This window comes from Pholis gunnellus (assembly GCF_910591455.1).
Source record: "Pholis gunnellus genome assembly, chromosome: 18".
NCBI lineage: Eukaryota > Metazoa > Chordata > Actinopteri > Perciformes > Pholidae > Pholis > Pholis gunnellus.
The window spans coordinates 13,893,023-13,906,059 of NC_136545.1; positions in this window are offsets into that span (position 1 = coordinate 13,893,023).

The window sequence follows — 13,037 nt, forward strand, 5'->3', positions numbered from 1 at the left end:
CAATATTTAGCAATCAACACAGGATACTGCACCATTAACTGTGCCATACATTAGCTCATTTACAGCACTGCTTCCTCAGCTATATGCTATATCTATCTATCTACTGTATGTATTTAAAGTAGCACCGGACTTTCTTCAGCAACTGACATAAGGAGCTATTGAGGAGCCGCAGGCATATAGGAGTGACCACCCACCAGCCTTGAAAGCATCTATCCAGGTGGACTATCTCATATTGATTATGTATTAAATCAAACACTCGACGTGCTGCTGGCCACAGTTTAGTTACAGATATCATCAGTGCCTAGAGGATGAACTGAAATGTGAGTGACAACAAACGCATCAAAACTGCAAAGAAGATAATAGTGCATGCTACATTTTCAGAGCACCACACCGCATTTGCCAATTTTTCTGGGCACACCATGACACAATGACAAAATGACAACGCATAAAGGGTTAAATGTTTTTCATATGGTTCCTCTAAAGACACATGCTTTACCCCTATACTGTATATGCACCGCTGTGTCTTTTAATATTGGTTAGTGAAAAGAGGTAGTGGGAATGTTACATTCTGTTGCTAAATGTCATCAACAAAGGTGAGTTACACTACAGAGCAATAGCAACTTCAGCTCAACCTTTTAAGCAGTATTGTATTCTAAGCATTGTTTTGGGATGCCTCATGTACACTAGTTTACTCTCATAGCACACTTGCCGAATGCTCACTTGAAAAGTGAGATACAAAATAAAATCTAAATTTCAAAAATAGTTTTGATCCTTGGCTTTAGTGCTTATAGTAGCATTCCTTTTTGAAATAATAAGTTTTCTTAGTGGGAAGCTGGTGATGTTTCATGTACTTTTTGCTAATAGCAAATCCTATTGATTGATCAAGGCTGTGTGATGGAGCATGAGAAACAGGACATTGTGAACCTTATGAAGGGAAATAGCAGCTGCTGAGACACTTGATAGTGTAAACACTGCCCAGATCAATGTAGGGAGTGAGCAGCAATAAGGACTGGTACATAGTGATCTGGTCAATTACATTTAGGAGAAAAGGGCAGTGAATGAAGAGCAAAAACGAATGGATTAAAACAGACATGAAATCAAAACCAAAAGAAATGAAAAACACAGGACAAAGACAATAAACTAGAATGATTTCGCTCCGTTTGAAGGACTTGTCCGCCCACCCACCATGTGATTGTGCGATATCATTAGCAAACCCTTATTATCTGCTAACCGTCTATAACTTTCTCTTTCTAGCTGGCAATGTATTTGCTGTAATTATGACTCCCACCCCGCCGGCTTTCAAGATCTCTTACTGGGCTTCTTGTAGAGTCTTCATCCATAATTCATCAGAGGAATTTTGGGTAAAAGATTTTTCTGTAGAACTTTAGAACCCGTTCAGCGTTGGTCTGGGTATTTCTTTTGACAAATTTCATTTAAGTTGTTCAACCAACTAAAATCAAACCAAATAGATTGGCACAGTCACCAGAACATGAAAACTACAAATTACAATAAGCTAAAGTTATAATCACAAAAATAACGACAAACAAAAGAAGACAACTGCACCAGATGGTTCCAACATCACTCTGGAGTGTCTAACCGAGGTATTTCTTTTCCGTCACGTCTGTCCACCAGCAGCAGCAGAAGCAGGCAGTTAGATATAATGATGCAAAGTGTATATCTATGTCCATGAAAGTGCAATCTACTGTCAAGCCTTCTTGTGGTGGATGCAGTTCACTGAAACCTCGGGAGGGTTAGGTGCCGGCCCACTTGATAACCCCAATCATGTATTAATACCCACCCACCTGGAAGCTGATGTCTGTACATAGTGACTGTGTAATTCTACCTGTTTTGTACTTACTTTAGATGCAAGGGCAATAATGTGATACCGAAATTACAATAGGTATGAAGACAAGGTCAGCTGTAGCAACAGTGTGTCTGGTGTGGTTTCAGCATACATATTATGGCTGCATCAGTGAGGATTTAAAAGGTTTTCTCATCTGCAACCAACAGGGGGCAATGTTGTCCTGTGATTAAACTGATCGCTTCAGTCTGAGACTCAAGTGGTGAAAAATCTATGGAGCACATACAGTGAAGGTTGACGAAGGAAGAAAATGTAGCAAAACAAATGAATAAACCCACCAGAGGAGATAAGTCTTGGCCAGAACCAAATGACTTCAGGCAGCTTCATTTGAACCGCTAAATCGGATTTTATGCTGAAATTGTCCCGTAATTAGGGAATACAGTGAGGGTATCGTAAATGTCAGACCAAATATATCAGCACAAGCTATCAGACAGGTACAGCACCACAAAATACCATGCAAGTCATTCCGGGGAGCCCCTTACTGTGTTTCCCCTGACCTCACTAGAACTTCCATCGACAACAAATCTGTTTACCGGCGTGTTTGTCTTCGCTTTATGTGTACGTATTCATGCACGACACATGTATGTTACTGCAGGTGTTCAACACATGTTAGATGTCAGGCATTGCAACCACAAATGCAAATGCTTTCATTTGCCAAACATATTATGTGTTGCCAAACACATTTCAGGCATCCCATTCACTTTCGGTACATGTGCTCATGCCTGGATTGAGATCCTGAGAGGTAACACTTCATCTTGTTTGCCTTCTTCAACATGCTGTTCCGATCGCAACGCCGCGGTAGCTTGCAAACGCTGAAGGTGAAACATTCACACTGAAGCGTTGCTAACTTTGTGTTGGTGTAACAATGACACCCCTTATCTTATGAAAGTGGAGAATAAATGAATAAAACATGAGGTCATAGCTTTTTTTTTTTCATAGCCTCTACAATACCCCATACATGGCTAGAATAGCTAACAATCAAAGAGTCAAGAGATAGGTTCAGTGGGGAGTGACTCTCTTTTGAAGCTGTGCCTCCCTGGCCAATTCTGAATTTCTTTGAAAAGGATGAGGGAATATTGGACCATAGCAAGTTGGTCCCCCGGTGGAATGCCTCTGCTTCTACTGTATTTATCTATTTACTTAATGGAAAGTGGACTTCTTCTGTGTTCAGCTAAGAGTCGGGGGTTTGTGAGGAAACATTTGCACATCAATGCTCTCTCTGAGTGGCTAGAAAACCATACGCTTTTCCTCTTTAAAAGCCAGCTAATGTGCGTGATTGAAATAGTGTTTTATTCCTGAGTGTTGTCATTGATGTTGCGATAATGTCAGTAATGCAGAATTTGGTTGTACGTTTGTTTATTTTGTGTGTTTCCCGTTGTATGTGCTGCGTGTGCTACGCAGATGTTTGTGTCAAACGGCATTAGATTTGTGCAGAAGTCTGCTCTGCTCTCTAAATAAAATCTTTTCTGTAACAAGGGTCTACAGCTTGATGGTACAATGGACAGTGCTTTTGAGTAAAGGTCACAAAAGTGACCCATATGATGATATTTCATGGTCGTCGTACACAATTCACAAGCAGACTGTAACAGAACATTGGCTTAGCTTTTTACTGGCTCGGGGAAAGCTCAGCAGGAAAAAGAAATCTCATATTAAACTCACAGATGAATTAACAAAGGAGTCCGTCGGGGTGAAACACAAGGTCTCGATAGGGGATGGCGTTCTATGAATGGAAGCAGAGAACCAAAGGTGCGGGACAGAAAATTACATTTTCATGCCAAGAGAAGTCAAAGATCGATAGAGTACAGTTCAAATCAAGAACTCTCTTGGTAGTAGATTGCGTCCAACGAGTGTTGTCCTCGGAATACCAAAAAGGGGAGAATACAAGGTTCAGGTTGCATCGAGTGTGTTCATGGGGCAGAGGGCAGGTAGAGGCAAGAGCTCAGAGCATACAGAAACATTCACAATGGGTCATCGTGAAGAGGGTTTCACGGATGGGATTTGAGTCTGAAACAAGGACACAGAATGTGCACTTTGTTTCATTAGTGTATGTCTCAATAATAGAAAATAACAATGTGGGTGAAGAAACAGCACTCTGTAATTGTACACTGTTTATACTGAGTCACCAAACCCTAACCTATCTGCTATAAACACAATCTTTACCTGACCATGACCGTAGCTTAGAAATGTTAGAAATGTTTCACATTCAAAAATAGACAACCTAATAAGACATACGTTTGAAGTAGTGGCCCGCCACTAAAACGATGCTAAAAACGCCGTAGGACTTAGGTAGTCTGTAATTCCATTTTGGTAAAATCTGTTATCTCAACAATATAAGAACCAGTGCATAAAAAGAACAAACCAGGGTAAAAAGAGTACATATTGTACAGTATATACACAACTCATCATTTCTATGGAAAGGTCAAGGAAAAATACATTGATCATCTCCGGATTTTATCACAGACTGCTTGGCATTTTGGAAAGCATAAGCCGATTACCTAACATCCTAAACTGCCTTTGTGTTGAAATGTTACACTGTCAAATGGTGATCCGAGAGTCCAGACTTAAACCTGTTCAAAGAGCAACAAAACATTACAAAGTATAAAGTATGAAAAGTGTCTTACTGTAGACATAGGAAGTCCTTAGTTTCTCATGGACATAGTACCTTGATTTTATTTTTTCCATTTGCTAACCCAGCGGCACAACTCTAGGGAAAGCAATGCCGTCCTGTCACTCAGGCAGTGCCTGGTCCAGGGTGAAACATCGCAACAACTTTTAAATAGATTGTACATGGTCCCCTGCGGATTAAGCCTACTGACTTTAGTGATGCCGCTGCTCTACCTCTAATACCACCACGGGGCTTGTTGGTTTTTAGTTATATGTCTCTGCAACAATCGAGTGGATTGCCATAAAACGTAGAACCCATTTTACATTCCCCTCAGGATTAACTAATCACAACGTAAACTTGTTGTGTTTTCAGAGATAGGTAGCAAATGTTTGCATGCCAACATGCTGAAATAAGGCGGTGGACGTGATAATCAACAGTATTCCTGCTAAACATCAGCATGTTAACATTGTCACTGTAAGCATGCTCATGACCTGTCGCTATTATTTAGTTCAGAGCATCATTGTTTCTAAGTGTAGACACACAGGGCTGCTATAGGGTAGCTGTAGTCTCATAGTCTGGTTTTGTTCTGTGTAATGTCTGAGGCATTCTCCTTCCCTCCCTCTCAAAAGTTAACCGCCAGCTTTCTTTTACTGAAGAGGTTTGAAAATGATTCGATTTGTCTACTCTCATCACAGGCTGAAAATACAACTGACAAGTGCTATTTCACTGGAGGATTTTCTGCATATGCCTCATTTCCTGATTGTGTTTTATGCTCCTTGTATACAAGATAAAACAAAAGGAGCTGACAACACCATTAGTGGAGCTCTGTGTTGGTGGAGATTGCATCCAAAGTCATTTACCATTTAAAGAAGCAGTGTGTGGCATTTTGTGGGATCTATTAGGAGAAATGGAATATCCATAATTACTAATATCCAGGCCAAAATAGTTTACTAATGTTCCGATAATTATCAAAATTAGCTTTTTTCAATATTCAATAAGAAAGCAATATCTTTAGTGCATCACACATAGGACACAAAAAAAGGTCATTTTTTGGTGAACAACTTTTAAGGTGCATTATACTAGATTAGCTCATAGCTAACAGTGCTTACAGCGCTAACAGCTCAAATTACTTTTTTTATTATTAGAATGAGCCTTTCACATCTTAATAGGGACTGGGTCCTCCTCCCAGAGTCTGCCATGCTGCAATGCCATGTTTTTACAGTAGCCCAGAGCGGACAAACCAAACGCTGGCTGTGAGTGTAAGCCTTCCACCTCTTTACGTTACCCGAAGGCTACTGTAGTTATCTGGCATGCTTGTGAAACTGCAGTTTCACAAGCCACCGAGTCACCGAGTACAAAAGCACAGTTTTGTACTCCACGGCTCACATTACTGCAGTCTTGGGATGGAAAGGTTGGGCGAAGGGATATTCGGTTGGTGGCAGTCTGCAATGCCACCAAATCAAACACCCCGCTTCTTCAAGTAAAACAAAAAACTAAACTCAGTTAGATCCCAGAATCCATTTAACTGGGCTTTGACATTAAAGATGCATGCTGATGTACTGAGTTTACAGCTCTGCGATTTCTGATGACACTACTTGTTCTCTCCAGGTGTTCACGGAGCCCATGTGAAGGCAAAGCATCATCTTTACGGCAGAAATGCAAATTGCAGGGTAAAGGTCTTGCAAGCTGTTACAAGCCACTGGCCTGATATCATTAAGTTTAACCTCCCTCACTCTTTTGGAAGCTGGGATTATGCATGCATTTTCTAGAGAGCAGGAATTTCTGTGAGAGATTTACCTCACAAGACATAACAGTGGGAGTACATCAGCACATGGCAACCTATAGTGTCAGCTGTTTATTGTGTTGCAGCAGGCAGCCATCTTGCTGTCCTTGCTGTTTTTTCTTCCCAGGGTAAATTGCTGATGTTTGTTCCTTCCTATGCCTCAGAAGCTTAGGATTTAGTAGTAAGAATCTGCAATTCAAATGCAATTATTGCTTTCCCCTTTTCTCTCCCTGTCACTAGCAACTCCATTAGCCAATTACATTTTGAGTATCTTTTTATTGGAATTGCTTGCAAGTGAGGGACATAACGTCAGTGGTTTTCCAATGATAGATAATTTCATTTTCAAAACATAATTGGACGCGAGCATGAGTGTGTTGTTACAGAGTGCTGTTCAGGGCATGGGGTAAAAATTGGAAACGTGAAACCCTTAAAAAATAATCTACAACAGCTCTAGTAGGGTTTGATTTTTTTTTTACACCCTGTTTAAACACCTAAAGCCATTTTTTTTTAAATTCAATTTATTAAATGCTTTATTTCCAACCTATTACAACTGGTCCAATTGCATTTTGAAAGCTTATCAAGATTGTAAATGAAAAAAAGAAGAAAATGACAATAAGTGTGTCGGCTTCTTTGACCTTTTGATAGTGAGTCAGATTGATATTAGTACGTATGATGTACTAGACCAGGCTTACTGTCTCAGCCGCAGCACTCATATGCGTATTGATCCAAATGCACCTTTGTCTCACACAGCATGAATCCAGAGCGGCGTCAGATAATAACCCTTTCCATCTCTGTCAAAAGGATGACTTAACCTTGTTGCACCGGGGACTGCCAGCAAACTATTTAGCCTGGAGAGAGAGCAAGAGATAGAGAGTGAAGTGTATTTATGTGTGTGTGTGTGTGTATGTGTGTGTGTGTGTAGTGCGGGGGTGGAAAGCTGAAAGAGTGACTGCATCTTATGAGCAAGTGTCTGACAGTGAGAAACACCAAATCAGGGAACAAGTCCTCACTCAGCCAACAGCTATTGATCCAGGTTCAACAGGCCATCCAGCAGACCATCGATCTGAGCCACATTTCCTCTCATTGGTCATCTTCACAAGAGGTACTGACACTTTCCCGAATGAAGAGTGTCTTAATGAAACAGTTAGTCTTATATTCAACCTGCACGATGCAGAAACAAGAATGGCGGTCATTATCTTGACTCAAAACGGAGTACAGCAGAACAGGAACATTTGAGAGCATGTGGCGTTGTTGTAGCCACTGTGGAAATGATTCAAACAGCAGTCCCTCCACTTGTAACTAGAAGATGGCTTTAAGATGTTTAAGGTGTTTTTTGTTGTGGTTGCTGGGCGCGGATCCCACTTTAGTTTCGCAAGGGCTCCACATTGTTAACTCATTTTGGATTGTCTGGCTCCAGTAAGTGATAAAGATGGCTACAGTGTAAAGATGCAAAACTCAAGCTTGAAATATCCTGTCAGAGAGTCATCTTGTTTCCTCTTTTTTTTTCAATAGTCAATAAGGCTACTGTAAAAGCAACCATGTGTAAGTGTCAAGACATCCATTTCAAATAGATGGTTGGTGTAAAAACACTTTGATGAAGAGAACACTGTATATTATCCCAGACGTGTCCAATCAGACTCACAGCCATAATAATCAATAGTAAGGGGCAAGGTAATCTCAGGGTCATTTCACACCGAACCTGTTTGGTTATGTTGGGCTGGTGTGAAAGCTGTCACCACAACTGTCCAATCAACCAGTGACCTGTCAGTCTACATAACATGTTTACTCCTTTTTCTTTGTTTGTAGAAAGTGAGTTTGAACAGAAACCGCATCATAACGCAACAATGCATTTCATTAATTTATGATCAGGACCAAATGAACCGAACCACAGATATGGAGGCAACCTTGAAAGGAGAGTAGGTAGACGTGTGTGGGGAACCAGATCTATTCAATTCAGTTTGGCGGAGCATAAGGGCCAGTGGATGAGATGAGTGGTTGATAGTCCTAAGGTACTCTGTATATTTTTAGCACTGTATGTCACTGAAGATAAAGACACCAAGAATAGAACATGCCTGACTCAGATCTTGGAACAAACAAACTCCATCATGGCCATGCACATCACTCTTACGTATAACACCATCAGGAAAAACAAATTCTGACTGTCGGTTCGTCTTTAGACGTTTACAACCAATGTACGAGTGGCTTAGTGGCACAATATATTATCTAAAAATTATATTATTTCAGTAATATGTTTTCAGAGTTTGCAAAATCGACATGGTAAACATCAAAGATAAGTTTAAGGACTTTGGTCTCTGGTTTCATTTGAATTCATCGTGGGATAGTTATCAGGCTAAAATACAATCAGCACTGAGATCGTGTTTTGTCTCAATGAGAGAAAATGTCAAACAGCTAAAAAAGAAATGACACTAACAGCTTTGTTGAGCCGGAGAGACAGGGATCTGATATGCCTGTAAAATGCGTGCAGGTGAAGTGTGCATATTTGGTGAAGTCGGTGCGAGTGAGCGCTCTTGGTTCCTCGTCACTTGCCTCAGGCTTCTGTTAATGCGGGCCTCGTCAACATCAAGGTATGGATTAGTTCTGGCAGCGTCGTGCGCGCCATCAGCTGATCAGCATGAGCTAACGCCCGTAATCGGCGCAATGAATCCAAAAATATATTCAAGCAAAGCAGTTACTTAGTGTTCATTTGATCAGCTCTCCTTCTTCTAACATCACATCCTAACTGCTATTCACATTGCACTTTGCTTCAACCAGCTGTATGTTTTTGGTTGTAGCTGTTGATTTCCATCACCAGATGTGAATAATTAAGACAGATGTCTACATCCGTCTAATTGAGCTTTTTGCTCACTATTACATTATGCCAGCTTATACTGCTTCAAAAAGGGACGTCTTTTGTTTGTACTGCACGTCTTGACGGAGCTGCCAACATGGCATGATTTTGAGGCGATAATATCCAGTCTTTAAACCCTGGAAACTGCTTCTGGTTTCTTCTGTAGGAATGCAGCCAGAGCCGATTGCATCTGTTTAACTCTCTTCTTTTTTAACCACAGCACTCGCTCACGTGTGGTGAAACTCGCCTCTGAATGCAGTTCAATCAGATGATGTGCGGCCGGAAGAAAACATTCTCACAAATGTGGTTCTATCTCTGTCCAGTGATCTATTTTTGAATCATATGATGTATAATGTATGTCGGGGTTCAGGGAGGAGGGATCAGAGTCAAGTGTGTGCAAAACTGCAGATGCAGGTCTTTGGTCATATTTGTTTCCCTTTGGTGCTTTTGTTCTCGGTAATGTCATGAGAAGTTAAATGATGAATATTTTGATACGTCCTGCATACATTTGTGATTCCTCCAAAGCCTTTCCACTAGTGGAATGTACTTACAAGTTTTATGTATGTAGTGTTCTTAAAGCACTTATTGATATCTGCAAAACAGTAAAACATGGAACCTAACCACGTTTGCTTTGTGGCATTTGAAGAAATGTTATTGAAATCGTCGCCCATCTTGGCCAACTATGCTGGTAAATTCAAATGTTTTTGCACTACTGTGCATAGCTGGTGCATTCTGTCTTCCAATATACTTTGTGTTTTCGTGCTGTCATCATTGTCTCCTCAGCTAAAGACTATAAGAACAGAGTAACAGCAATAGCCACCAGAGGTTCAGTGTAATTCCCAAGTCTGTAGCATTTTATTGAACTCCAGTACGTCCAACTTTTATAATGCCATTCGTTGTAACATTAACAGCTGTAAATACTGGAGAGTCCTTTTATGTCCAGGATCGATGCAAGTGGTTCAGTTCTGTCATTAATCATGGACGGTACCTTTTATGAAGCAATCTCACTTTATTCATAAAGGATAACTGTATGGCTCCATTAAGGTGTCACGCTATTTATCTTCCTTATAACCTGCCCATGGCATTACAAAGCGTCTTGGCTTCTCTCTCTCTCTCTCTCTCTCTCTCTCTCTCTCTCTCTCTCTCTCTCTCTCTCTCTCTCTCTCCATTTGTCCCTTTGCCCTCTTTCACATATAAAATAATTGGAAATACATGGAGGCTATAACAAAGGGGCAGTTTACTGGCGATAACAAGAAGGCTGTAAAAGGGAAAGTTGTTCATTTGTTGAAGTTGTGTGTGTGTGTGTGTGCGAGAACATCCATGTATGCACCATTTGAAAGATAAGTTGGTCGCAAGTGTGTTTGGGCAGTTAACATTTAGAATCTAATCCATGGTAAAATGATTTCAAAATGTGCACATCTTAAAGATATTAAGTCAAAGCAATACATGCCAGTGTATCTGACTTGAGATTTTTTGGGAAATACATATTTCTTATAAGGTTTGAAGGATGAAATGGATGTTAAATTCATATCATGAGGGCGGTGTGCTGATGGTCAGTAATACAAGATTTAATACATGATTAAAGATGCAAAAATCCTATCATCAGTATCTAAGGCAACTGTCTTAATACAACCCTCAATACAACCCTGAACCAGTTAGGTCATGAAATATACAGTATGTGATTTATTACATCTGACTCTATGCCAAGAGCTAGTTGGGGAAAGCATGTTTTATGAATGTCTAGCAGAGAGTATTTGATGAAGTGGCGTGTCACTGTTTGATCCTTGGAGAAAGCTGGACCTAATATCATCAGAACATGTTGGCAAAGCCCTGAAGGAACCACCTCAGTTTCAGCTTAGAGAGACTCATTCTGGTTATTATTGTCAAACAAATGAAAGCATTGATTTCACCCAGTCTTAAGTCACAGAGTTTCATTTTCACTGAGCCTATATGTGTAGCTCTCTCCACGGAAGCCAAAGGGGGATCCAAATAATCAGATCAGATATTGTTCCACAGGAACATTTCAAATGTTCACTGTGTTCAGTGTTACAGTACTTGCCGCAGAAGTCAACTGTCTCAGATCTCTCACAAAGGCAGTTTAGGAACAAAAAATATGTAGGGACTCACCACTCAAGACAGCAACTTAGCCATCAAACTCAATTTCCAAGGATCCTTAATTAATAAGCCCCAAACTCAACCCATGAACTCAACATTTACAGTAACGAGATGCTGTAATCTGTGACCCATGACATTACCACAAAACCTGCAGTGCCGCTTCGCGCTCTCTCTCCCCCTTCGCCTCTGCTGAGGTGTGGAGGTCAGCTCTCCACCGCCCTCTGTGTAGTCTGCTTAGACCGGACGCACCGTACACCTTTCTTGCGGCAACGCGGGAGTCTGCCTGGCAACGTCCCTGATTAGCGAAGAATGCTCCTCTAAGGCGGAGTGAAGTCAAGAACCTGCGCATACATGTGTACCCAGAATAATGGTGCCCGTGTGAGGTGTAGTATTGTTGCCAATTATTCATAACTGTGAAGTATTTATTTCAACATTTCTTAACACCATTATTTTGAATTCCTCCAATAAACCAGTCAAAAGTGTTTACTTTCAACACCACTGGTCTGCCACAGGAGTAGACTTCCAGCTGTACTTACAAATAAGTGCATTGTGGTGTTATTGGCAACGACCATTTCTATTTTTTTTGTATGTAATCTAGTCAAGCAGTCAGAATTTGCTTTTAATTCAAGTGCTCCTTTCATTAAAACACAGCGGGCCACAGGCCATGTGAAACACAGAGAGCGTGCACCTGGCTGTTCCTGCAGTGCACTCCAGCCTGCGTTATTAGAAGAGCTTGCGATAGAGCCACAGCATGCTACCTGCCCTGTGGTATGAGCTATGATCCTGGCTGTCCCTGCCACGTGATCCAGCCCGAGTCGACTTTAAGAGACAACCCTTTGACTGTTACTGCCTTGAATCTCAGTTAGCGCATGCCAAAAGTTGGGTAAACAAACGTACTTTTGTAGACCTGCATTTACCTTCCCCCCTTTTCATAACACGAGGCAAGATTGTTGTCACAGTGAGCGGAGGTTTGGACAAAGTATTTAGTGCGTCTATACTGTGTTCAACTATGTGACTTGTTGTCATCTTTAAACTAATCCCTTTTTTGTTCAGAGAACTCTATGTATCATGCTATAATTTTATTATGCTAATTGTACATTTGCTGTGGAGGTTTATGTCTTATTCTGTATGTTATCTGTCTTAATTATCATGCAATCAAATTGATTGGTTTGATATTCTGGCTGGCTGTAAAATGCATGATCGAAATATCACTAAATATATTTCTAGATGGGGATTAAAAGAGATGTGATGATGTGAAAGTTTACCTGCTCACAGTCTTACTGCTAGTATGGCTGGCGCGGTGAAGTAATGCATTAGCTAACCGTCACTGAATGCCGTATTATTGCCTTTTTTTTATCAACTTTATTTTTCCTGACTTTAGTATAAATACGCTTTATTGTTATTAGGTATATTGTTGCTTTCTAAATGACAAGGATGACCGTTTTAAATCAAATGAAATACTTTATTATTGTTGCGTTGTTGAATTGCATCTAGTTGTAGTAGTAAACGTGTCAGCATGAGGTAAAGTAACTGCTCTGGATGAAGGGAAGGGTGAAGCATGCCGGTCTATGTGTAGCGGCGGTTGCTTGCCATCCCCCTGCGGTCGGCTTGTCAATAGCGCAGTATTGAAAAAACGTGGTTATTGCACTAAATGTATATACAGGCTCTATAACTTACCCATTGTAATACGTTAAGGGACGTATAAATGTTCGCTGAAAGTTTATGATTATTTATATTTGGCAGTTTTATGATTTTCTTTCTTGTGGACAATGAAAATGAAATAGCTGCTGTACCACATCGGTCTATCAATACAAAAATATATATG